General features: G+C 47.0%; 1 protein-coding gene across 3 annotated transcripts in view; it reads right to left on the reverse strand.

The window, feature by feature from the left end:
- Positions 1-27,999, reverse strand: part of LOC115099044 (kelch-like protein 24) — a 130,221-nt gene that overhangs the window by 73,063 nt on the left and 29,159 nt on the right. For 2 of the 3 annotated variants that reach the window (XM_029616310.1, XM_029616314.1), the window contains exon 2: positions 14,800-14,949. The gene's annotated coding sequence lies outside the window, so the exon portion shown is untranslated. Of the gene's footprint in view, positions 1-14,799; positions 14,950-15,829; positions 15,884-27,999 lie in introns of all 3 variants that reach the window. The other variant, XM_029616311.1, reaches the window with a different exon arrangement.

Raw genomic sequence — 27,999 nt, forward strand, 5'->3', positions numbered from 1 at the left:
GAGAGAACACCACCATACCAAATATTCCCAATTTTGTGTCATATTAACATTGATTCTGATACCATGTAAGCAAGAGGTGTGCATTAGCAGCACAGATTCTAGGGCCACAAACTAGAAGAACAATGATGTGATGACAAGCCGAAAGTTGGAGTCTAAGTGTGGAGCAGCTGAGGTCCAGCAAAGGTGACATCTAATCAGATTAGTCAGAATCTCAAATGCAAATTAAACAATAATGGTGACAGTAGTGATCCTTAGGAAATACCCCAGGGAACCAATCCAGGAGAGGAGACAAACTCATCACAAATAATATATCGAGTCTGATCTTCTAAAAAAAGACTTGAACCAAAAAAGCACTTCTCCACCCAACCCTAACATTGACAAATGTTCCAACAGAATGCTGTGGTCAAGCGTATAAATGCTACTAAAATATCCAACAGCACAATACAGAAGTTCCTTGATCTAAAATCAATGAAGCTCATTGATCAAATAAATCAACAGAATCCTTTAACTGTTCAAAGACTACCCTTTCAATCAATTTTGACAAAAATGGAATATTTGAAACAGGGCGGAAGTTGTTTAAGTCATGCAGAAAGACTAAATGAATTCTTTGCTTCTGTGTTTACTAATGAGGATGTTGGGGAGATACCAGTTCCGGAGATGGTTTTCAGGGGTAATGAGTCAGACGAACTGAACGAAATCATTGTGAACCTGGAAGATGTAGAGGCCAGATTGACAAACTAAAGAGTAGTAAATCACATGGACTGGATGGTATGCATCCTAGGGTACTGAAGGAACTAAAAAATGAAATTTCTGATCTATTAGTTAAAATTTGTAACCTATCATTAAAATCATCCATTGTACCTGAAGACTGGAGGGTGGCCAATGTAACCCCAATATTTAAAAAAGGCTCCAGGGGCGATCCAGGTAACTATAGACCAGTGAGCCTGACTTCAGTGCCGGGAAAAATAGTGGAAACTATTCTCAAGATCAAAATTGTAGAGCATAAAGAAAGACATGGTTTAATGGAACACAGTCAACATGGATTTACCCAAGGGAAGTCTTGCCTAACAAATCTGCTTCATTTTTTTGAAGAGGTTAATAAACGTGGTTAAAGGTGAACTGGTAGATGTAGTGTATTTGGATTTTCAGAAGGCATTTGACAAAGTCCCTCATAAGAGGCTTCTAAGAAAACTAAAAAGTCATGGGATAGGAGGCGATGTCCTTTTGTGGATTACAAACTGGTTAAAAAACAGGAAACAGAGAGTAGGATTAAATAGTCAATTTTCTCAGTGGAAAAGGGTAAACAGTGGAGTGCCTCAGGGACCAGTGCTTTTCAATATATATATATATATATATAAATGATCTGGAAAGGAATATGATGAGTGAGGTTATCAAATTTGCGGACGATACAAAATTATTCAGAGTAGTTAAATCACAAGCGGATTGTGGTACATTACAGGAGGACCTTGCAAAACTGGAAGATTGGGCATCCAAATGGCAGATGAAATTTAATGTGGACAAGTGCAAGGTGTTGCATATAGGAAAAAATAATCCTTGCTGTAGTTACACGATGTTAGGTGCCATATTAGGAGCTACCATCCAGGAAAAAGATCTAGGCATCATAGTGGATAATACTTTAAAATCATTGGCTCAGTGTGCTGCAGCAGTCAAAAAAGCAAACAGAATGTTAGGAATTATTAGGAAGGGAATGGTTAATAAAACGGAAAATGTCATAATGCCTCTATATCGCTCCATGGTGAGACCGCACCTTGAATACTGTGTACAATTCTGGTTGCCGCATCTCAAAAAAGATATAGTTGCGATGGAGAAGGTACAGAGAAGGGCAACCAAAATGATAAAGGGGATGGAACAGCTCCTCTATGGGGAAAGGCTGAAGAGGTTAGGACTGTTCAGCTTGAAGAAGAGACGGCTGATGGGGGATATGATAGAGGTCTTTAAGATCATGAGAGGTCTTGAATGAGTAGATGTGAATCGGTTATTTACACTTTCGAATAATAGAAGGACTAGTGGGCATTCTGTGAAGTTAGCAAGTAGCACATTTAAGACTAATCGGAGAAAATTCTTTTTCACTCAACGCACAATAAAGCTCTGGAATTTCTTGCCAGAGGATGTGGTTAGTGCAGTTAGTGTAACTGGGTTCAAAAAAGGTTTGGATAAGTTCTTGGAGGAGAAGTCCATTAATGGTTATTAATCAAGTTTACTTAGGGAATAGCCACTGCTATTAATTGCATCAGTAGCATGCGATCTTCTTAGTGTTTGGGTAATTGCCAGGTTCTTGTGGCCTGGTTTGGCCTCTGTTGGAAACAGGATGCTGTGCTTGATGGACCCTTGGTCTGACCCAGCATGGCAATTTCTTATGTTCTTATGTTCTTAAGTAGGATCTAAAGAACTCTTTTTTTTAGCAAATGGAGCACAGCTGCTATTTCCAAGGAATCATAAAACACACCATCTGACAGTGAGGTAATAATAATATGGTGGAGCCAAGTTATAGTGCTAGGCTTGACCTTTTTGAGCAAACAAGATGGGCAGGAATTATATCAGCTCAGAGTGGCTTTAGTTTGGTCAAATATAGCTTCAACCTCCTCTAGATTCAAGCAGAGAAACTTTAAAAATAATTTCCTGGTCCTCAAAGCTGATTGCTCAACCTGGTCAACAACTTTAAACAGATGGAATCTGAAAACCTTTGAAACCTTTATTACTTTTATCAGCAAAGTGTGTAGCAAACTGTTATGAACGTGGACCCTTGGACCAGCTAGAGTGCTGGAAGGATCCACTGGAGGAAGGCCTACAGCGGGACTCGTAGCTGGCAGGTGGTACAGGAACAGGAGACCGAGCAGGACCTTCACCTATACCAGCCCTCGTTCCCCGCAGGTTGAGCCCTTGGGTGCCGGGACCGGCAGGACTTAGACGAGAGTCTCCTGGCAACGAAGAGTCCAAGGAACAGTCCGGGTCGAAGCAGACAGAAGTGTGGGAGAGACGGAGACAGTCCAGAGGTCGTGGCTGGCAGCAGCAGTGCAAGACAGAGATCCAGGCCAGATGTCGGGGCAGGCTGAAGACAAGTGAAATAGAAGGACAAGCCAAGTGTTAGGACGGGCAGCAGACAGAGAGAGAAGTAGAAGCCAAGCTGAAGTCAAAACAGGAAAGCAAGACGAAGAGGGAACAGGAGCAGGACCAGGAACTCAGGAGCGGAGCTGGAACAGGAACACGGAAGATGCAGGAACTGGAACACAGGAACTGGAGAACGCAGCAACTAGACACTCAGCGAGTCGACCTGTTGCCAAGGCAGGGAACAGAGATCCAAGCTGGGTTTAAATACCCATGGCATCTAATGTCATCTTCGGGGGCCGGGCCGAGATTTCCCGCCATGGCCCCTTTAAATCCCAGCCCGTTGGGTGTGTGCGTGCGCGCGCGCCTAAGGGGCAGGGTATGGAGGAGGAAGTCGGCGGCGTCTCCCTCATGGGGAGAACGCCGCGGGAAGGCCCATCCGCGGCCTGGAGTCGCATGGAGACTACCGTAGGGAACCCCGGAGATGTGCAGCAGGTAAGGGGGGAACCCGGCCATGGCCGCCCGCGGCCGAGGTTCACAACAGTATCCCCCTCTTACGCCCCCTCCCTAGGGGTCTTGGTTTACCAGGATGGCCTTGATAAAACTGACAGAGAAGGGATTTGTCCAGGATGCTGGAGGCAGGCTCCCACATGTTCTCCTCCAGACCACATTCCTCCCATGATATTAATACTCCCATCTTCGATGGTAGAACCGTAATTCCAAAACATCACATAATTCCAAAACATCATATACTTTGGTATATGGTCTCTTCCTCTGCTACTGTCTTGGAAGGTTCGGGTGGTCTGCAGTGAAAGGTTGAAAGTATCAATGGCTTGAGTAAGGAAACATGGAACACATTGTATATCCTCAAAGTAGGTGGAAGACGTAGGTGGTAAGAGACAGCACCCACTTGCTCCACGACCACAAAGGGACCAATGTATTTAAGAGCCAGGCGCTTGGAGGGAATCCAGAGATGAATGTGCCTGGTGCTTACCCACACCCTATCTCCAGGGCTGAAAATGGGCTTTTTGACGATATTTATCAGTGTTCCTCTTTGTGATGGCAGCTGCTTGCTGCAATTTAGTTTGCGTAGAGTCCCATAGAGAGTGAAGCCGCTGAGCTGTGAGTTGGGCTGCAGGTGAAGGTACAGTTAGAGGGAGTGGCAAGGGAGGCCTGAGCCATAAACAAGTTGGAAGGGCGAAGTGCCCGTTGCAGATTGAATGTGGTAGTCGTAAGAGAACTCTGCCCCTGGTAGTAGGGGAACCCAGTCATCTTGTTTGTCCCCCACGAAGGAACAGAGGAAGGTCTTCAGAGAACGATTAGTCCGTTCTGCTTTCCCATTGCCTTGCGGATGGAAAGCAGACGTGAAGTCTAAGCGAACCCCAAACCTTTTACAAAGTGCTTTCCAGTATTTAGCTATAAATTGCGAGCCACGATCAGAGGCAATGTGCAATGGTAGTCCATGTGTGCGGAAAATGTGCTGGGTAAAGACCTGCACAAACTCTGGTGCAGTAGGAAGTTTAGTGAGTGGCACAAAGTGAACCATCTTAGAAAACCTGTCTACAGTGACCCAGATGACTTGTTTCCCCTCGGAAGGGGGGAGATCTGTTATAAAATCTGTAGAGAGGTGAGTCCATGGTTCCGCAGGTATGGGTAAAGGTTGCAGAAGGCCCCAGGGATGTCCTGGCAAGGGCTTCTGCCTAGCACAGGTAGGGCAGGAGCTGACGTATGCCTAGACATCACGTTGACGTGTGGCCACCAGTAGTACCGTGTTAAGAGTTCTAAGGTCTGGGCCTTGCCCGGATGCCCTGCCGTTAGGGAGTCGTGTGCCCAGGAGAGAACTTCCTTTTGTAAACGGATGGGCACAACCGTTTTGCCAGCAGGAACTACTTCAGAAGCGGCAATGATGACCTTAGCCAGATCTAAGATGTACTCAGGAGAGATGGGTGTGTCCTCGGTTTCAGTATTGCGGGAGAGTGCATCCGCACATAGATTCTTAGATGCTGGCCAGTAATGTAGGGAGAAATCGAAACGGCTAAAAAACAATGACCAATGAGCTTGTCTGTGATTCAAGCGTTGGGCTCGACATAAGAATTCCAAATTTTTGTGGTCCGTATATACTACAATCGTGTCAGTGGCTGGGCTTCCTCCAGCCACTGACACCACACCTCAAAGGCCAATTTTATGGCTAAGAGTTCCTTGTCACCTATGCCGTAATTCTTCTCAACAGCTGAGAACTTCTGGGAGAAGTATGAACAAGAAAGTAGTTTGCCTTTGCTAGACAGTTGGCTGAGGACAGCCCCCACAGCTAGGTCCAATGCATCTACTTCCACAACGAAAGGGTGTTGAGGATCTGGGTGATGTAAGCAGGCGTCTAAGAGGAAAGCTTGTTTTAACTCTTCAAAAGCTTGCAATGCCGCTGGTGGCCAATCCTTGGCATTCACTCCCTTCTTAGTGAGGGCAGTGAGTGGAGCCACCTTTTGTGAGCAGTGGGGTATGAACTGCCGGTAGAAGTCTGCGAATCCAAGGAAGTGTTGAAGAACCTTGATCCCAACTGGACGGGGCCAATCTTTGATGGCTGATACTTTCTCGGAGTCCATGTGGAATCCTGTGGAGGATACAATGTATCCCAAGAACAGTAGCGATTCTTGTTCAAATAAACATTTCTCCAACTTGGCAAACAAGAGGTTGTCTCGAAGTCGTTGCAATACTTGCTTCACTTGCCGTCGATGAGTAATGAGATCTTTGGAGTATACAAGTACATCATCTAGATAGACGATTACTCAGGAGTGTAGCATATCATGTAGTACCTCATTCATCAGGTTTTGAAAAACCGCTGGGACATTACACAACCCAAAGGGCATGACAAGATACTCGTAATGCCCATCTCGGGTATTGAAAGCGGTTTTCCACTTGTCACCTGGGCGGATTCGTACCAGGTTGTAGGCACCACGAAGGTCAAGCTTGGTAAAGACCTTAGCCCCTTGTCGGCGGTCTAAGAGCTCCAGGATGAGTGGTAGGGGATACCTGTCCCTGCGGGTAATGGCGTTGAGACCATGGTAATCAATGCAGGGTCTGAAAGAGCCATCCTTTTTTGCAACAAAAAAGAACCCGCTCCTGCTGGAGAGGTCGAGGGTCGAATAAAGCCACGATCCACATTTTCCTGAATATATTGGGACATGGCTTGTGTCTCTGGAAGGGACAGAGGGTAGACACGCCCCCTGGGAGGCATGGTGCCCGGTAGCAAGTCTATGGCACAATCAAGGGGGCGATGTTCCAGAAGGAGTTTAGACATCTCCTTAGAGAAAACATCCATGAATTCAGAGTACTGTGGTGGCAGAGACAGTGGAGTGGCAGGCAGAGGAATGCACGGCTGGGGTATCGCAGGCAAACATGAAGAGAAGCAAGATGGACCCCACGCAGCAATCTGGAGAGTGTCCCACTTGATGACAGGCGAGTGCTTTTGGAGCCAGGGTAAGCCCAGAACAATGGGATGGATGGCCTTCCCCAAGGTAAAAAAGGAGATCTCCTCGGTATGAAGCACTCCAGTGCGGAGGGTCACCGGAACCATAGTGGCTGAGACACAGCCTGGAAGTGGTGTGCCATGGATGGAAGATATCCATAGTGGCGGCGTGCGAGGCAGTACCGGGAGCTGCAGCTGTTGCACAAATCCACAAGGATAAAGTTTCCTCCTGCCCCAGAGTCAATAAAGGCCAGGGTGGAAAACGTCCCCCAGGATATTCTAGGGTGACTGGAACAGTACATTGAGGAGCAGGATTAATGCAGCCTAGGGTCAGCTCCCCAATGATGCCTAGGCTCTGGAGTTTTCCGGCCGCTCGCTACATTGAGCCAGCAAGTGACCCTTGCCTCTGCAGTACAGGCAGAGGCCTAGAGAACAGTGGCGTTTTCTCTCTTCTGGAGTAAGTGGACTGCGATCCAGCTGCATGGGTTCCTCTGTTCGATTGGCTTGAGATTCAGAAGAGGGGACGAGTGAAGGAAGGAGCCAGTGGAACCGGTCTCAGAGCAGGCTTGACTTCCCGGGCATATTGCTGAAGCCAGCGGTCAATCCGCCCCTGTGAGATCTATTAGGGACTCGAGGTCCTCTGGGAGGTTCCGAGCGGCAAGTTCGTCCTTTATTCAGGGAGACAACTCCTCCAGGTAAATACTCCTCAAGCTGTCCTCTCGCCAACCCAGCTCCAATGCTAAGGTGCAGAATTTGACCACGTAGTCGACTAGGGGGCGGGGCCTCTGATGAAGATGGAGAAGTTCTGTAGCTGCAGAAGACTGCCGAGCCGGCTCGTCGAATACCAGCTTGAAAGCATGAACAAACTGCTTCATATCCCCAAGCAAGGGGTCGCCACACTCCCATAATGGTGAAGCCCAGGCTAGGGCTCGACCATCCAAAAAAGACAATAAGAATGTTGTCTTGATCTGGTCTGAAGGGAATTGCGCCGGCTGTAGGGCAAACCGCATAAAGCAGTGGTTCAAGAACCCACAGCACTGCTTCGAATCCCCTGCATATCGTTGCAGTGCAGGCAGGTGTAGTGATGCAGCAGGTCCTGGAGCAGGAACCGGAGCCGGGGGTGAAGTTGCTGCAGGAGGGGTAGCATCCAGCGGTTGACTAACCTCTCCACAGTAGCCGCCAAAACGTCCAGGCAGTGTTGTTGCTGTTGCAAGCACTGGGCCATGCCTAGAACAGCCTGGAGGCCTGAAATGTCCACCGGGTCCATGGCCTTGGCAAACTGTTATGAACGTGGACCCTTGGACCGGCTAGAGTGCTGGAAGGATCCGCTGGAGGAAGGCCTACAGCGGGACTCGTAGCCGGCAAGCAGTATAAGACCAGAAGACCGAGCAGGACCTTCACCTATACCAGCCCTCGTTCCCCGCAGGTTGAGCCCTTGGGTGCCGGGGCCAGCAGGACTTAGGCGAGGGTCTCCTGGCAATGAAGAGTCCAAAGAACAGTCCGGGTTGAGGCAGGCAGAAGTGTGGGAGAGACGGAGACAGCCCAGAGGTTATGGCTGGTGGCAGCGGTGTGAGACGGAGATCCAGGCCAGATGTCGGGGCAGGCTGAAGACAAGCGAAGTAGAAGGATGAGCTAAGGGTCAGGATGGGCAGCAGACAGAGAGAGAACCAGAAGCCAAGCCGAAGTCAAACCAGGAAAGCAAGCTGACGAGGGAACAGGAGCAGGACCAGGAATTCGGGAGCGGAGCAAGGCAGGAACACGGAGGCAGGAGTGGAGCTGGAACAGGAACACGGAGGACGCAGGAACTGGAGAATGCAGCAAAGAGGCACTCAGAGAGTCGGCCTGTTGCCAAGGCAGGGAACAGAGATCCAAGCTGGGTTTAAATACCCTGGGTGTCTGACGTCATCTTCGGGGGCCGGGCCGAGGTTTCCTGCCACGGCCCCTTTAAATCCCAGCCCGTTGCGTGCGCGCGCCTAAGGGGCGGGGTCTGGAAGAGGAGGTCGGCGGCGTCTCCCTCGTGGGGAGAACGCCACGGGAAGGCCCAGCCTCAGCCCGGAGCCGCACAGAGACTGCCGCAGGGAACCCCGGAGATGTGCAGTAGGTAAGGGGGGAACCCGGCCGTGGCCGGCCGTGGCCGCCCGCGGCCGAGGTACACAACACAAACAGTTCGCATCTTTCCAAAAAGATTGGGATTGAGGTTGAAAGGATAATCCAGGTAGAGGTTAAAATGATCCCTTTCCTGGGATGAAAACTTTGTGTCTGTATCCATCTGTGTTGCTTAACAGAGGGACTGAGACCTCATGCACCCAGGAAAGCCTGGGCAAACTAATACCAGTTATTCACTGCTAAATTTCTTTTAAAAGGAAGACCAAGAAACAAAACAAATAGTTAAAGGTTTCAGCAAGAACTAAGCTGAAAGTGGTAGCACAGTAACAGCAGATGACTGTCGAAAAAGAGCAACCAATCCATCCAGTCTGCCCAGTTATTCTTGTCCACACCGCAAGGATGTATCCCAGCTGCCAGGGACTACTTGTAAGATATTGTCCCTCATCCAGGACTATTTTTGTTATCTTTTTCATTTGTACTGAACCATCCTAGGCACATGAGCACATAAGATCCCCCACCGATTTACACTTTGCACCCTTCCCATATCTAACCACAAAGCTTTGTATTAACCCAAATAACCACCAGTACTAGTATTGCTATTGTCCGAATATCCAGGCTCATAGGTCCTCTGAATAGCCTGCCAGACTTGCTAGAACTTCTAAGTATTATTAAACTTGCAGCCTGCCGGCTAGACCCAGCTGCTAGCTTAATTCTATCTCTTTTGCCTAATCTAAATAACTACCAATGCTAGTGTGGCTGTTGCCCAAAAATCCGGACTCCTGGCTTCTCATTGCAGCCTACTGGCAAGTGGGCCTCTCCTTCTTCAGCTGCCAGCAGCCGCCGGTGGGAAGGGCTTGGCCAGCACCCAAAGAAGCAGAGATGAGGGGCATGTGCCCCATGTGCCCATAGTTAATGACACCCCTGCAGGCCAAGGGTGGGACATACAGCCCTATAGGAACTATTTATTTATTTAGTGCTTTTTTTACCGACATTCATGATACAGATCATATCATATTGGTTTACAAGGAACAAGGGGGAAATAATGTTAACATAAACATAAAGATAGCGAAAAGTTACAATAAAACAGGGGTACTCTAACTGGGAAGAAGAGGAGCCAGTGGCAGAGGTAACTCGGATCTAAACAATATGAAATCATTTATAATAACGGTGATGTGGTCTCTTCTGTTGGAATTTACTGAAGAGGATGCTGGGGAGGTACCCATAATGGAGAAGGTTTTCATGGGTAATGATTCAGATGGACTGAATCAAATCACGGTGAACCTAGAGGATGTGGTGGGCCTGATTGACAAATTAAGAGTAGTAAATCACCTGGACTGGATGGTATATACCCCAGAGTTCTGAAGGAACTAAAAAATGAAATTTCAGACCTATTAGTAAAAATTTGTAACTTATCATTAAAATCATCCATTATACCTGAAGACTGGAGGATAGCAAATGTAACCCCAATATTTAAAAAGGGCTCCAGGGGTGATCCGGGAAGCTACAGACCGGTTAGCCTGACTTCAGTGCCAGGAAAAATAGTGGAAAGTGTTCTAAACATCAAAATCACAGAACATAGAAAGACATGGTTTAATGGAACAAAGTCATCATGGCTTTACCCAGGGCAAGTCTTGCCTCACAAATCTGCTTCACTTTTTTGAAGGAGTTAATAAACATTTGGATAACGGTGAACCGGTAGATATAGTATACTTGGATTTTCAGAAGGCGTTTGACAAAGTTCCTCATGAGAGGCTTCTAGGAAAAGTAAAAAGTCATGGGATAGGTGGCGATGTCCTTTCGTGGATTGCAAACTGGCTAAAAGACAGGAAACAGAGAGTAGGATTAAATGGGCAATTTTCTCAGTGGAAGGGCGTGGACAGTGGAGTGCCTCAGGGATCTGTATTGGGACCCTTACTGTTCAATATATTTATAAATGATCTGGAAAGAAATACGACGAGTGAGATAATCAAATTTGCAGATGACACAAAATTGTTCAGAGTAGTTAAATCACAAGCAGATTGTGATAAATTGCAGGAAGACCTTGTGAGACTGGAAAATTGGGCATCCAAATGGCAGATGAAATTTAATGTGGATAAGTGCAAGGTGATGCATATAGGGAAAAATAACCCATGCTATAATTACACAATATTGGGTTCCATATTAGGTGCTACAACCCAAGAAAGAGATCTAGGTGTCATAGTGGATAACACATTGAAATCGTCGGTACAGTGTGCTGCGGCAGTCAAAAAAGCAAACAGAATGTTGGGAATTATTAGAAAGGGAATGGTGAATAAAACGGAAAATGTCATAATGCCTCTGTATCGCTCCATGGTGAGACCGCACCTTGAATACTGTGTACAATTCTGGTCGCCGCATCTCAAAAAAGATATAATTGCGATGGAGAAGGTACAGAGAAAGGCTACCAAAATGATAAGGGGAATGGAACAACTCCCCTATGAGGAAAGACTAAAGAGGTTAGGACTTTTCAGCTTGGAGAAGAGACGACTGAGGGGGGATATGATAGAGGTGTTTAAAATCATGAGAGGTCTAGAACGGGTAGATGTGAATCGGTTATTTACTCTTTCGGATAGTAGAAAGACTAGGGGGCACTCTATGAAGTTAGCATGGGGCACATTTAAAACTAATCGGAGAAAGTTCTTTTTTACTCAACGCACAATTAAACTCTGGAATTTGTTACCAGAGAATGTGGTTAGTGCAGTTAGTATAGCTGTGTTTAAAAAAGGATTGGATAAGTTCTTGGAGGAGAAGTCCATTACTTGCTATTAAGTTCACTTAGAGAATAGCCACTGCCATTAGCAATGGTTACATGGAATAGACTTAGTTTTTGTGTACTTGCCAGGTTCTTATGGCCTGGATTGGCCACTGTTGGAAACAGGATGCTGGGCTTGATGGACCCTTGGTCTGACCCAGTATGGCATTTTCTTATGTTCTTATGTTCTTAATTTGTTAAGATTCTCGCGGCAGAGTTCTGAAGCATCTGAAGAGGTTTGGTGGAAGAGGCGGGAAAACCTAGTAGAATGGAATTGCAATAGTCTAATTTGGAAAATATAATTGCCTGGAGTACAGATTTGAAGTCCTGAAAGTACAGAAGCGGTTTGAGTCTTTTTAGCACCTGAAGTTTGAAGAAGCAGTCCTTGGTTGTGTTGTTGATGAACTTCTTTAGATTTAACTGGTTATCAATTATAACTCCGAGATCTCTTGCTTGACTGACCAGGGTGTTGGTGTGGATCGATTGAAGGTTATCGCTGTGGTTGGGAGATATAAGGAGCATTTCTGTCTTAGACGTGTTCAGAACCAGGTTTAGGTTAGTGAGGAGGTAGTTGATATCTTGGAGACAGTTGTCCCAGAACTTAAGTGTTTGAGAGGGATTTGGATATCGGGATCAGGATTTGTACGTCGTCGGCGTAGAGATAGTGTTTAAGTTTTAGATTCATAAGCAGCTGGCAGAGGGGAAGAAGGTATATATTGAAGAGTGTGGGGGACAGGGAGGAGCCCTGGGATACTCCTCTTGTGGAGTTGATGCGTGGAGATTCTTTGTTATTGATTTTTACTTTGTAGCCTCTGTTACTGAGAAAGGAGTCGAACCATCTGAAGGCCGTACCTGTTATCCCGATGTCTGAAAGTTGTTTAAGGAGAATGGAGTGATTCACCGTGTCAAATGCGGCCGAGATGTCAAGAAGTACTAGAAGGAAGGAGTGTCCAGTGTCCAGCCCCATGATGAGGTGATCTGTGAGGGAGATGAGAAGGGTTTCAGTGCTTAGTGATTTGCGGAATCCATATTGCGTTCGGTGGAGAATGTTGTGGTCTTCCAGGTAGTCTGATAGTTGGGTATTGACTAGTTTTTCCATAATCTTAGCAACAAAAGGCAGTTTGGAGATGAGGTGGAAATTGTTGGGTTCCCTAGGGTCTAGGTTTGGTTTCTTGAGAAGGGGTTTGAGAGTGGCGAGTTTTAGGAATTCAGGGAAGATTCCTTGTGATAGTGAGCAATTTATGATGTTGGCTAGATGCTTGGAAATGGTGTCTGGCACCAATAGGAGTAGTTTAGATGGGATTTGGTCGAGGGGGTGGTATGAGGGTTTCATTTTCTTTATTAAGGATTCTATCTCTAGAGCTGATGTAGGTTCAAATGATACCTGTAATGTTCCGGTGTTTGAGGAGGGAGAGATGGAGATGGGAGTAGAGGTAGAATTGGGGGGCAGGAGTGTTAATAGGTTGGATATTTTGCTCTGGAAGAAGATTGCAAGTTTGTTTGCCTTTGATTGTGCCTGATCATCCGGGATGGCCGGGGTGGTGGTTTTTGTGAGACCCGATACATAGAATAGGGCCTTGGCGTCAAAAACGAGGTCGTGGATTCTGTGAGCGTAGAAATCTTTTTTTACTCGAAGAGTGGAGTTTCTGTAGAAGTGGAGGGCTGATTTGTAAGCGGCTAATGTGCTCGGGCATTGGGGTCTTACGCCATTTGTTCTCTTTCTGTCTGAGGTTTTGTTTAAGATTTCTGAGTTCATCGGAGAACCACGGTTGTTTCCTGTTAGATGTCTGACAGATTTTTTTGGCTGCAAGAGGGCATACTTTGTTCGCTACTGATTCTGTGATACTGTGCCATGAGAGAAGAGCCGAGTTGGGGTTTGAGACATCTAGGTTGAGAAGTTCCTTTGTTAGGTGCTCACTGAGGACCTCAGGGGAGCATGATCTCCTGTAGTGAAAGGTAGATTGTGTGGGGTGAGAGTTGGGATTTTCCTTTCTCGCGAGGGTGGTGGAAATCAATGAATGGTCAGACCAGGGGACTGGTATGCATTCAGGAGGGGTAGAAAGTGAGAGGCCAGCGTTTATGAAGATGAGGTCTAGAGTATGACCTGCTTTATGGGTGGGCTTGTTGATAATTTGTTTGAAGCCCATAGCCTTGAGGGAGGTGAGGAATGCTTCGCAGTTGGTAGAGAGAGGGATTGAATCAACGTGGAGGTTGAAGTCCCCTAAGATCATAGCGGGGGCATCTAGATTAATATATTTGGCTATGATTTCTACAATGGGGGAGGCATCGGTGTCTAGGAGACCTGGCGGAGCATAAATGAGGAGGATTTGAAGCTGGTCAGATTTAAACAGGCCTAATTCTAATTTAGACGCAGACTTGGCTGGTTGTAGAGTTAGCCTAAGTTCTTTTTTGGCCGCTAGGAGCAGGCCGCCGCCTCTTTTTTTTTGTCTGGGAAGAGAGAAGAAGTCGTAAAGATGTGTAGGTAGTTGGTTTATCGGGGCTATGTCTGTAGGTTTAAGCCAGGTTTCCGTTATAGCGCAGATGTCTGGCTTTGAGTCGAGGAGGTAATCATTTAGAATATGTGATTTCTTTGTGAGAGATTGTGCATTGAATAGAGTCAATGAGAATAGTGCAAGACCGAGAAGTTGAGTAAAGGGGGAGATCATGAGTGGGATGAGAGTTCTAGTAGCGCGAGTCCGGAGTGGCGTGAGTTATTTTTTCTTGGTAAGAGCGCTGTGGTGTAGGATAGGGATTGGGTGGCCTTGTGTCATGTTTCTCTTGTGTTGAGGGGCTGGGAGAGCGTTGAGTGAGCGTCCATCTGTTTGAGAGTTGGGGAGTGGCTGGAGACTGAGAGAGAGACCGGGTCCTGGAGAGCTGGATGAGGATGAATGATGAGTGAGCATCCGTCTGCTGGAGAGCTGGGGAGTGGCTGGAATCTGAGAGAGCTTCCATGTGCTGGCGGGTTGGGAGGGTGGGTGCCTTGCTAGGTATCGTTCCGGTGTGCACGAAGGGGCGCACAAAGGGGCAGGCCCCTTTGTCGTGCTCCTTAGGCACACGACGCCTAGCGCCATCGAATGCCCTTTAAAGGGCTCCGGGGCGCCTGGTGTGACGTCAGGACGAGGTGGGCGGGCTTACCGCTCTCTTTTTCTTCTTTTTTCGCCTCGGTCCGGTTCGGGGTGGGCTCCAGTAGCATTAGGGAGTGGGCCGCCTGCTTTGTTAGCCTCGCGGGCCTGCCTCAGGTCCACCTCCCCTGACCCCAATGGGTACATGCCGAGAGCGCGGGGAGGGCCGACCTGGACGGCACAGAGAGAAGGGCGAGCCTAGCGCCGTCGAGTGCCCTTTAAAGGGCTCCGGGGCGCCTGGTGTAACGTCGGGACAAGGTGGGTGGGCTTACCGCTCTCTTTTTCTTCTTTTTTCGCCTCGGTCCGGTTCGGGGTGGGCTCCGGTCGCGTTAGGGAGCGGGTCGCCTGCTTTGTTAGCCTCGCGGGAGGCCTGTCTCAGGTCTACCTCCCCTGACCCTCTGAAACTTCTGTGCCACAGGACTCTGTATCAGCCATGTCATGTGGGATGGGGAGACAAAAAAATCAAGGAAATTCATTAGCAAAGTTTGATTAGGAAAATGTTATGGATCTGAGATAAACACATAAAAGTCAGGGAATACAACATCACTAGGAATATCATCAACAAGCCTGCAGGAACTAGCTTATGAGCCAATCTGTCATGTTGAAAGGTTGCCAGCATTGTTAGCAGCAATCTCCACCACCTCACTGCACGGCTACTAACATCTGCAACTGAAAATAATTTATTTACAACAAAAGTGCCATCGCCTCTTTCAAGAAAGGAACAGATGTTAAACTATTCCAATATTTACCTTGTTTTATGTAAACTCATTTCCAATATTTACTTAGTTTTTCTCTAAACTCATTACTTTGTTTGGGTGTAAGTTGTAACAAACCTGGTTTCTTTTCTTGTTTAAATCTCTTTAGACAGCCACATTCGAAAAACAATAGCAAAACATAGGGGACCCAATATTCAAAGCGTGTCCAGTGCTATTTAGCTGGATAAGCGGGGCTTATGTGGCTAATTACCGGCCGCTAAATATGCGCTATGTTCAGCAGCCGCCACTTAGCTGTATAAGTTCTTTATACAGCTAAAAGTTACATGCACAAAAGGTAGGCGTGTACTGGGCAGATCGGGGTGGAGCGAGTTAGCTGTATAATTTATACGGCTAACTACTGATATTCGGAGTTAGCTGCATAAGAATAGCTGAAAGTTTTGACGCGCCAGAGAGCAGGTCTAAACTTTGCCAGGTACAGTTATCTGGCTAAGTACATACATATATGCATATATTCAGTGGCTTCGATGTGCCACTGAACGTACATCGTAACTTAGCCGGATAAGTTCTAACCGGATAAGTTACTTACACGGCCAGCTGTGAATATCTACCTCGGGATATATTTATTGCAATGCAGCAAGCTCTAAAAGGAAGAATAAACAAAGGCAAATGAGAACAGAAATTGGAATAATTACAATTTATACCAAAATAATACACTTAAAGGTGAATTTTCAAAGCTGCGTGCATAAAATTGAGCAGTTATGCATGTAAAATAGCAGATACATGAGTAAATGCTATTGCAGAAACCTCAACATATACATGTAAATCGGAGTCCATTAGGAAACTTGCACATGTAAAAAAAGGGACAGACCAGGGGCGTTCCAGGGCAGGGCCAATATTTATGTGCGTAGGCAATTTCCACATGTAAATTTGGCAGCTTACTTGCATATATTTACTTCTGCTCAATATCTGGACTGCGATCCTTGACCTGCATCCACCTTGGTGTTATGTCTTCTTGTCAAGGCCTGTCTGCTCTCTTCCTCAGGCCAGACCTGCTGCTCCATGCCGATCTAAGCGGCAGGTCCGAAAGGGCTTGGAATGGTCGGAGGACCATTCAACTTCCAACATCATGTTGTTGGCCTTGGGAGCTTGCAGGCCTGGCAGAGGGTAAGACCGTCTGCCATGCTGGAACACGCCGTCAACCCTCGGTTCGGCCCTGGATCCGTCTGGGGTCGGGCTGAGGCCCAAGGGCACACTAAAACACCCATTACGTAACACAGCCACATGGGACTGCAAACTTATTTTCAAAGGGAAACTCTTCATGGGGGTTCAGGAGGTGGACATTTGGTCAACACCTTTTGTACAATAGTGTATCGGGGATGGAAGAAATGATTGGCACCCATTCAGCAGGCTGGAGGGTTTTTATTAGTTATCTGGTTAATTTTAGGCCTGCAATTTTCTGACCAGAGGGCCTGATATAATAAAATGTGAGTAAAAATTGTGAGCTATATTTTAGCTCACATTTTATTTTACTCATGGTAAAAATTGAGTTAACTCCTGAAGCACAAGCTCCAGCAGTTTAAAAAAGTGTGCTAACCTAAAAATGTATGTAGAAAACATGCTCAGGGCGGCATAAAATGATTTCTGCAGAAAAAAACATTTTCTGCAGAGAAACACAACGTGTGCGCATTAAATAAAATCTGTGTATAAAGCATATCCTCTGCATATGAAACATACTTTTTGCACCAAAAACTTGATTTGTGCACAAATTGTGTTTTATACACTTAAATTCTGAGTACAGAACCCCTGCACCATGAACTTAAATTAGCTTGAGTAATTTTATGCCAGCTCTGACCAGGAGTTAAATTTCCAGCATTAAGACACCATAAATTAGGCCTGTGCGCCTCTTTGCACCAGGGAACAATACCTAATGCCTTCATTAACACAGGATTTTAATGGAGGAGCGCTAATTTTGTGTGCACATTTTTTGCATGCAAAACTCCTTACTGCATAGAGAGTAAAGTCTGTACCCATTCACAAGAAACCTGGGCGGACAGCCCAGTGCAATTTATTACATCAGAGCCAGAATTAGCCTGATCAGTTTAAATGGCTAGTGCTGCCATTCAGTCTTAGTCGAGTAAATTTAAACCTACACTGCAACTTTTTCAGCCAGCTAAGTTTGATTTACCTTGCTCAAACTTAGCCCGTTCAGCAGGGCAGGATATTTAAAACTCAAGTTTTGTCTGGCTGGGACCCAAACTTAGCTGTACTAACCCTTCTGAGGTTCAATCTCCTAAGTTAAATACCCACATTTTTTTTAAATATCAGGCTCAAATTGCTCAGTGCTGAATGTACTACTACTCTTAAGTGCTTCTCTAAGAACATAAGAAATTGCCATGCTGGGTCAGACCAAGGGTCCATCAAGCCCAGCATCCTGTTTCCAACAGAGGCCAAAACCAGGCCACAAGAACCTGGCAATTACCCAAACACTAAGAAGATCCCATGCTACTGATGCAATTAATAGCAGTGGCTATTCCCTAAGTAAAATTGATTAATAGCCATTAATGGACTTCTCCTCCAAGAACTTATCCAAACCTATTTTGAACCCAGCTACACTAACTGCACTAACCACATCCTCTGGCAACAAATTCCAGAGCTTTATTGTGCGTTGAGTGAAAAAGAATTTTCTCCGATTAGTCTTAAATGTGCTACTTGCTAACTTCATGGAATGCCCCCTAGTCCTATTATTCTCTGCTGTAAAACGTCCAGATTACTGTGTATACTATCCTATGACTGCCACCTGTTTACTGCTAAAAAGCATTTTGCAGACTCAATTACTACAGACAAGACAGCATATAGATTTCAGGTTTATTTTTTTCTGCAAGTGCTTTGATTAGCCAGTTTGCTGATGCCCTAATCCTATTTTCTGACTATAGCAATGGCAGAAAGAACATATCCCAGACTTTACATTCCATTCCCGCTGTGCAGTAACAGTATGTAAAAAAGGATTTTGGAAGGGAAAGGGAGAATGGACGTGGCAGATAAGCTACACACAAACAGGTCTTGGCATACTCAGCTGCCAAAGCCTTTCTTCAAGTTACATTCCAAGGGGCTTTAAGTTTTTCAACACTGCAATTCCACAGCTTCACATTCCACCCTACCCGTATGTCAGGAACATTTGGAAGCAACATGCAAAGCAGAGTTTGCATGCTCCTTGGCATGAGAAATAACTGTTGGTGCAGGCTGGATGCGCTGATACACTGTCAGTTACATTCTGAGTGGCAGTGCCTTTCTGCAAGGTAATGTTTAATAATACTGCCTCCACATACCCTGCATATATTGATTTATTTTGTCCTCTTGCCAACCTGTTTCACAATCTTGCTTGCAGTGATATCTGCTAGACAACATACAACAAGCTGCACCAGTTCTAGGGGGCTGGTGGGGGGGTGTCTGCTTGCCAGAAGGGTGTGCAGCCGCTGCCTTTACACACAGGCCAACAATTCCTGTTAAGGAAACCTACAAAGGTGTGTTTAATGTTTCCAAATAAGAACTCGCTTAAATCATCATGTGCAAAGGACGCAGGCTAGTATTTTCACCCATAGCCTCAAGGCATAATGCTGCTGTTGTGATTCTGCTCACGGGCCTGGCCGCGAGCAGCCTCTCACCTCCTTGCTGCCAGCTCCCCCGACGCTCCTAGGCGGTCAGAGCTGCTCCTCTTCAGCCTTCGTGGCCAGGAGGCTGCCGCCGGTGTTCCTCCACGGTCTGGAGACCGCCCATGCCATCTCCCTGCACGGCGTGGAAGACGCACCAGAAGGTCATCCCAAAGTTGACGGAGGACGGCAGCCCACTGGGAGGTAAATCCAGAACCAGGACATCCGAGAAGAAGGCTTCCCTGAAAAGGAGCCAAAAGGAATGAACGCTTGAAGGCAAAGTATCAGAAGACGAGGACGTCAGGAGAATCTGAAGGCGAGGACATCTGGACACGAATACGTCTGGAACGTCCGGACTTCAACCCCCAGGACACTCAGCCAAGGGCATCAAGGAGGTGCCGAAAGAACTGGAGAACAAGACATATGAAACATCAGGACTTTGCCACCGTGCTTCTATGTGGCCTGGAGGCCGCCAACATTATCCGTCCTTCGGTGGCGGTCAGAACTGCCACCACTGTGCTCCGCGGTGGGCCCGCCGCTGTCACTTCTCCTCCCTTGCAACCAGGAGGCCTCTGACGCCGTTCCTATGCGGTCGGGAAGCCGCCTCTAATGCTGGGCCCTGCTTGGTGGCCTAGCACTGCCTCCAACTTCCTCTTCGCGGCATGGACACCACTGTCCCTGGTCCTCCCTCCTTAGGCACGGGGCCGCGCCTCTTCAGCCTATTTAAAGGGCCAGCAGTGGGAGAGGTCCCGCAGCCCTGATTGATGATGTCATCTTGGGCGTTCCTCTTCAGCCCTATAAGAAGGGCCTTTCTTCAGTTCTTTGTCGCCTTTGCAAGGAGTCAGTCATGGAACTGTCTGCTCCTGGAGTCTCTTCTGTTCCAGCTCTTCTTCCAGGAGGCTCCGATCTTCATCTTCGCTTCCTTCAAGGCACTCTGTTCTTCGTGGAAATTCCCTTGTCTTCCTCTGTGGTTCCTGATCCTTCGCTGCATCTTCGTTTCATGTCCTGGTCTCTCGTCGGATCCCATGTCCTTGTCTTCAAATGTCTGTCATCCGAGGTTCCTGATGTCCTCGCCTTCAGATCTTCCTGATGTCCTCGCTTTCTGATGTCTGTCTCCCCAGTGGTCCTGTCGTCCAGTTGTTCTGCCTCTCGGTGCTTCCTCGATGCTCTTGATTGAGTAACCTGGGGATCCGAAGTCCAGATGTCCTGATGTTTCATATGTCTTGTTCTCCAGTTCTTTCGGCACCTCCTTGATGCCCTTGGCTGAGTGTCCTGGGGGTTGAAGTCCGGACGTTCCAGACGTATTCGTGTCCAGATGTCCTCGTCTTCAGATTCTCCTGATGTCCTCATCTTCTGATACTTTGCCTTCAAGCGTTCATTCCTTTTGGCTCCTTTTCAGGGAAGCCTTCTTCTCGGATGTCCTGGTTCTGGATTTACCTCCCAGTGGGCTGCCGTCCTCCGTCAACTTTGGGATGACCTTCTGGTGCGTCTTCCACGCCAGGTCTGAAGTTTTCTCTTCTTCTGGTGGGCCTGTCAGGTGCGTCGATCACACTGGGTCACTGAAGCTCTGTCCAGGTCGGATGCTGCTACAAGTCTTGGCCGTATTCCTCTTCATGCTGAGTTTTAGCTCTGCTGTCGTCTTTCCACTCATCAAGTGTTTCCATCAATGTTCCTGATGTTCTTCTCTTGAGCCTTGCCTCAGCCTTGCCAAGTACCCTCGTCTGACCATGTCTTCAAGTATCGTCGTCAGACCTCATCTCCAAGTACCTTCATCTGTCCTTGTACCTTCGTCTGACCAGGTCTCCAGTCTTCAAGTCTTGTCCAAGCCTCCAAGTTCCTGTCTTGTTCCAAGTTCCACTACCAGCGCCTGTCCTCGACCTCTGTCCGTCCTGATGCATTTGCCATTCCCGTACGGCAGGTCCGAAAGGGTTATTGAGTGACCAGAGGGCTACCCCAGAGACTAGCATTGTGTTGTTGGGTCTCTTCTGATGCATTCAGGTTCGGCAGAGGTCAGAATCCCTGGTCTTCAGCCTGTCCTTGGACACATCTTACCTGCCTCGGTGCTTCTACAGAGCTCTCTGCAGTCGCGCCGTGGACCAGGGGCACACCAACCTCTCTGGATTTGGGACCGCACCCTAGCGCTCCCACAACAGCTGTACACTGAAATATCAGGCATTAATAGGAATCCACAAGGTCACCTGAGAGTGAAAGGAAGACAACAGCTGCAATCCCTAAAGCAGGTCTTCTCACACCTGTCCAGGTGATCCCACAGCCAGACAGGGTTTCAGGATATCCACAATAAATATGCATGAGAGAAATCTGCATACACTAGGTCTCTGCTGCATGCAAATGTATCTCATATATATTCACTGTGGATACCCTGAAAAGCCAACTACCTATGAGGTATACCAGGCAGGTTTAGGAAGCTCGGTCCTAAAGCCAGAAACCAGGCTTGAAGAGTGGTGCACCTAGGATAGCTTGGAGATGTAACTAAGCAAGAAAGTAAGAGCATTAGCAGTTAATTTCAGAGACTAAGATTATACCCAATATACCCTAAGTTACAAAGTATGTACAAAATTGACTCATTTGGAGACATTACCCAGAGTGTAAGGGATGAATAACTACAGAAAAATGTGTGAAGGGTCTGGGTGTCAGCCATGGAGCATGAGCACCTGTGTGAAAGAGATGGAGGAAGGGAATCATTCAGCAAAAGATTCTGAGTGACAGGATGGGGGTCAGTCACAGAGCAAGAGACCCTAGTGTGATGAGTGTCCACAAGAGTAGGAGACTCCGAGTGACAGAATGGGGGTCAGTCACAGAACAAGAGACCCTAGTGTGATGAGTGTCGGCAAGAGCAGCAAACTCCGAGTCACAGGATGGGGGTCAGTCACAGAGAATGACACCATAGAGTGTTAGGGATGATGGTCAGCAATAGAGCAGGAGACTCCGAGTGACAGGAATGGGGTCAGTCACAAAGCAAGAGACCCTAGTGTGATAAGGATGAGTGTCAGCAATAGAGCAGAAAACTCCGAGTGACAGGATGGGGGTCAGCCACAGAGAATAAGACCCTAGTGTGATAAGGATGAGTGTCGGCAATAGAGCAGAAGACTCCGAGTAACAGGATGGGGGTCAGTCACAGAGAATAAGACCCTAGTGTGATAAGGATGAGTGTCGGCAATACAGCAGGAGACTCCGAGTGACAAGAATGGGGTCATGACAGAGCAAGAGACCCTAGAGTGATAAGGATGAGTGTTGGCAATAGAGCAGGAGACTCCGAGTGACAAGATGTGGGTCAGTCACAAAGAAAGAGACCCTAGTGTGATAAGGATGAGTGTCGGCAATACAGCAGAAGACTCCGAGTGACAGGATTGGGGTCAGTCACAGAGAATGAGACCCTAGTGTGATGATGAGTATCGGCAATAGAGCAGGAGACTCCAAGTGACAAGAATGGGGTCAGTCACAGAGCAAGAGACCCTAGTGTGATAAGGATGAGTATCAGCAATAGAGCAGGAGACTCTGAGTGACAAGAATGGGGTCAATCACAGAGCAAGAGACCCTAGTGTGATAAGGATGAGTGTCAGCAATAGAGCAGGAGGCTCCGAGTGACAGGATGTGGGTCAGTCACAAAGAAAGAGACCCTAGTGTGATAAGGATGAGTGTCGGCAATAGAGCAGGAGACCCTGAGTGACAAGAATGGGGTCAATCACAGAGCTAGAGAACCTAGTGTGATAAGGATGAGTGTTGGCAAACTGCAGGACACTCCAAGTGACAAGAATGGGGTCAGTCACAGAGCAAGAGACCCTAGTGTGATAAGGATGAGTGTCAGCAATAGAGCAGGAGACTCCAAGTGACAAGAATGGGGTCAGTCACAGAGCAAGAGACCCTAGTGTAAGTGTCAGCAATAAAGCAGGTGTTGGCTGAAGCCAGCCAGAATGTGGACCCTATACCAAGGTGAGATAGGGCTATCAGATGATGACCCCACGAACCCTCACCAACGGAAGGCAGAATCAGTAGTGAAAAGGAAACCCCCTCACCTGACTGGGTGGAATCTGGGTGTGGACTGGAGTCAGCAACTGGCAGAAGGAAGACAGAGTCCCATGTAGTCCAGCTCAGGGCAGGAAGCTGGCCAATAAGGAAAGTCCAAAAGGTAATCTGAATCAGGGCAGGGAGCAGACAAGCAGGCAAAGTCCAAAAGGTAATCTGAATCAGGGCAGGCAGCAGACAAACAGGCAAAGTCCAAAAGGTAATCCAAATCAGGGCAGGCAGCAGACAAACAGGCAAACTCCAAAAGGTAATCCAAATCAGGGCAGGCAGCAGACAAAGTCAGGCAATCCAGGTCAGAGGCAGGCAGTAGACAAACAGGCAGAGGCAGGCAGCAGACAAACAGGCAGAGGCAGGCAGTCCAAATCACAACCAATGCAGAAACACAGCTAGGCAGGAAGACCTGTTGCAAGGCAAAGACCAGCAGGCAGGTCCCAGGTTTTAAGGGGAGCTGACACTGATGTCACTTCCTGGGGCTGGGTCACTTCCTGGTCCCTCACCCCTTTAAAAGGCGGGGCGAGTGTCTTGAGGGTTGCTTATGCCTGCATTCAGTGACGTTGGAGATCGTGCTGGAGGGGATGACCCGGATGCCTCGTTGCCCGACCGCAGATCCGCCCACGCTGGTAAGCTGAGCCGGTCGTACGGCTGCATCATGCAACAGCAGGAGACTCTGAGTGACAGGAATGGGGTCAGTCACAGAGAAAGAGACCCTAGTGTAATAAGGATGAGTGTTGGCAATAGAGCAGGAGACTCTGAGTGACAGGATGGGGTCAGTCACAGAGAAAGAGACCCTAGTGTAATAAGGATGAGGGTTGGCAATAGAGCAGGAGACTCTGAGTGACCAGAATGGGGTCAATCACAGAGCAAGAGACTCTAGGGTGATAAAGATGAGTGTCGGCAATAGAGCAAGAGACTCCAAGTGACAGAAATGGGGTCAGTCACAGAGAATGAGACCCTAGAGTGATAAGGATGAGTGTTGGCAATAGAGCAGGAGACTCCGAGTGACAGGATGGGGGTCAGTCACAGAGAAAGAGACCCTAGTGTAATAAGGATGAGTGTCAACAATAGAGCAGGAGACTCCGATTGACAGGATAGGGGTCAGTCAGAGAGCAAGAGGGATGGGAGGTTCACTTGGGTCACAGAAGTAGAGCCATTGGATCCTGGGGAGAGCTGGCAGATGTGCATTGCTTGGGTGACCCAAATCGGCTGATTTTGAAGAATTCAGTTTCAGAGGAGACATCTATTGGCTTCAATAGCCAACTGAAATTCGGGAAAGATCTGGAAAAGAACAATATACTGCAGTGTATATTAAAGTCCTCTTCTAAGGTTAAAAAAAAGACAACCCAAAAAGCATTGTCGAAGTTACCCAGCTGAAGGAAAAGCCCCCTGTGTATAAATGAAGGGGCACTAAGTGACAAAGGGCATGCAGGATTTCAGCCTGCATAAACCAACTTAATTTATTTATTAGCCACCTGATCAGGTAGTTACGTGAATTAAAAGTACATGCGCATTGTTAGCCATCTCAGATGGGAGTGTAAAGTATTGTTTGAGTGTGAATGCACATTTTTGGAAAATGAAATGTACATGTGTAGTTTTCTCTTCCAATCAAGCTATGCACCTAGAGATCCCTACTTTTACTGCTGTTCAAAGTTTGCACATGCTTTTAGTTGGCTGAAAAACCATTTAAGATATAGATTCAGCCATTCTACCCACATATATAGTACCTTCCCCTTTTTTTACCTGCACAGTTCCCTAAGCCTTTGAAAATGTATCCCTAAATGACGCGGTGAGAACAAGTTTCCCACCAGGTCCGCTCGACATGAAGAAACACGATGTTATTTAAACTGCAGTCCCCCATCAGGTCCGCTATTGCCGACAACACAAAAATTATTGAATATTATAGTATTCAGTAGTAATATAGTAGTTTTGGTAGCAAGGATCTTTATTGATTAAATTTAGATATATTCAGTGGTTAGGATTGTATAGAAGTCCGTGAAGAATTAATTAGTTTTATCACACGCACCTGAGACAGCCTCAGTCTGGCAGAGAGTAGGAGGTAGACTCCCTAGGCAGGCTTATAAAAACAGTCAGAGTAGACCTGACGCCCAGACAAGCACAGAAGGCGTCGCACGTCGGACAGAAGAACCTTTGAATAAGTAAGTGCTAAATGGAAAGGTGGGTAAGGATTTAAGCGTTGTTAATGAATGTGAAATTAAGTTTTTAGAGGTTTGTTGACCAAAATTACATCTTTATATATTGAAGGTTTACTGCACACTGTGAACCCAGTATTGGACACAGTACATTCTCCCATAGTCCCTGAAGCAGGCACATTGTGCCGAAACATGGACCGTGTCGGACATGCAGCTCCGTACCCATGAGACACTATTAGAGGCGACGACCCTGATAAGTATGCAATGAAATAGTAGTGGGACGGAAAAGCGGCAGGGGAGAAGGGATTTTAAGAAAAATCAAAAATAATACAAAAACAGCATTTTCAGAGACATTGTTCAATTTAATAAAAGAATAATAGACGGAGGCTAAGGAGAGGATAACTGTAAATCGGTTACCCTCATTGAATAACCTCCGTACAAAATTACCACCAGACAAGCATTCCCTTGTATGTTTAAAGTTGGAGTACTGATGCAATTAATAGCAGTGGCTATTCCCTACGTAAACTTGATTAATAGCCGTTAATGGACTTCTCCTCCAAGAACTTATCGAAACCTTTTTTGAACCCAGCCACACTAACTGCACTAACCACATCCTCTGGCAACAAATTCCAGAGCTTTATTGTGCGTTGAGTGAAAAAGAATTTTCTCCGATTGGCCAGGGCTGCCACAGCAACCCAGCCTCTGGGAGGGAGGTGGTCGCAGCCATCACTCAATGGTGACACAGAGCGGCTGGATTTAGGGCCCATGAGTGCAGGGTTGCAGAAGGAACATCGTACAGGTCCTCTGGCCAGTGGCATAAGTTCAAATTAAGGGCTCCCCACCCCCCCGCTACCAAAGCGACAATTTCAGAAAGGGCCACCAGAGCAGGAGGCATCCATCTCAGAAGATCCAGGAGAAGCCCCTTCTTCCTTGGGTCCCCCTGCACTGCAAGGGCCGCCTGGTTGAAACATAAGCCACTGACTCCAGCTGAAGATGGTCACCACAATGATGGGACTAAGGGCCCGATTTGCTAAGGCTTTTCTCCCATTCTGCGTCTATGCTTAGTAAACGAGGAAGAGGGTGGGGGAGGCTCTGGGTATTCATGGCACCAGGGCCTGGTTTTGATGGAGTTTGGAGTATAAAAAACAGGAGAAAACTGCCAGATCAAAAAAAAAATAGCATTGCTGCAGGAAATGAAAGATTTATTCTATAAAATTCTCTTATACATGGAAAGCATGCAAACAAATGTCCTCTGCCCCATGGCTGAGATATGCCCCTCGTTACTGCCTCATCTGCTTTTTATGGTTACTTGTTCCTCCCAGTAGGTTTCAGTGTGCAGAAAGCTCACCCCCCTTACAGAACCAGTAAGTGATAAATGTCTTTTTAAAACAGGTGCAACTCCTTTTATGACTCAACCAACTGATATCCACAATACATCTGTATGTGCTCTTCTCCCTGGGGGCTAACTGCTGCTTTTTAACTTCTGTACATTAAAACAATTCTGATTATGAGTACGGTTGCTAGCTTGTCTTCCCTCTTCACTTCCCTCCTGGAAGTGCCAACTGGCTGTCCTGAAACGTGAGATGGCCCTGTGCAATGACAAGGGATCCGATCCTGTGCAAGGTGAATCTCTCAGGTGCCGACAGCAGTTACAATCTCCCAGCAAGAACAGCTAATATACATTGTAAATGCTACCTCTTACTTTTAAAAGCACTACTGCAGGCCAGCCCGGTGACAGGTGATACGCACTACTCTGTGAAGGGCCTGAGTCCAGCTCTCAGGTCACATCCTTCTGTTCTCTGAGCTGAAAGGGGCCAGGAGCGCTGCAGAAGCAGTGCTCACTGCCCCTGGAGAATCCCAGACACAGCTCTATGGTAACGCACATTGGGGCCGATGCAAAACAGTGTGCTCAGCCGAGCGCACTCTTTAACCCATGGTTGGATGTGCGTCCACACCCCCTTATGCTATAAAGGGATTAGCGTGTCCAAAACGTGCGTCCAACCTCCTGCAAAACTAATAGCGCTCATCACATGCAAATGCATGTTGATGAGGCTATTAGTTATTCTCCCCCTGATCTAAAAATAAAAGTGTAAAAATGTGTGCCTGTCCTGCACATTTTTACTCAGAAATTAATGCCTGCTCTGGGCAGGCATTAATTTCTGAGCAGACCAAAAACGTGTACAGAAAAGCAAAAAAATACTGCTTTTCTGTACATCCTCCGACTTAATATTGCCTTCTTGGCAGCACGACCCCTCATTTAAATACTGAATCGCACACCCAGGAGAGTTGCCTGGGCGCACGTAAGGAAAGCGAGCGATCAGCACTGAGTGCCCGTTTTCTGCGCAGCTTTATTGCATCAGGCCCAGTTGCTGGATGCAGGGCCAGTGATGGCAGGGTTCCAATAGAAGCCCTGGTACATGTCCACCCAGCCACGAGCTGTCATTGCAACAACTGGGCTAAGGGATATGAGCTAGGGGGAAAAACATCTGGGGAGCTGCCAATGAAGGTTCATCGTGCCAAGGCCAAACTGGGTAATGACTTGAGCTGGAAGTTGAAAAGAACCGGAGCAAAACTGCTGGGCAAAGAAATGTGTTGTGTCGCTATAGGTGATGGGTTTTTGTGTATTACTTGTTCTCCGTCACATAGTTTATCCTGTATATTACTGACATATGATAAAAAAAAGAAGTGTTGGCCATATCCCCACCTCCAAAACCCCCAAAAATGGCCCACTTGGTTGAACAGTACATGCCATAAAGCTAACAGTTCCCAACACTGTAATTAATTTGCTTTCCTCTAGGCGAAAAGACAAATGATTGATCCCAACAGTCATACATTAGGATTATTATGCTTTTGTAATTTTTTTGTCGATGCATTATTGGATTTGGACATTGTAAACCACTTTGGGGTGTTTGTTTGCG

The sequence above is a fragment of the Rhinatrema bivittatum genome, chromosome 9 (genome assembly GCF_901001135.1).
Source record: "Rhinatrema bivittatum chromosome 9, aRhiBiv1.1, whole genome shotgun sequence".
Classification (NCBI taxonomy): Eukaryota; Metazoa; Chordata; class Amphibia; order Gymnophiona; family Rhinatrematidae; genus Rhinatrema; species Rhinatrema bivittatum.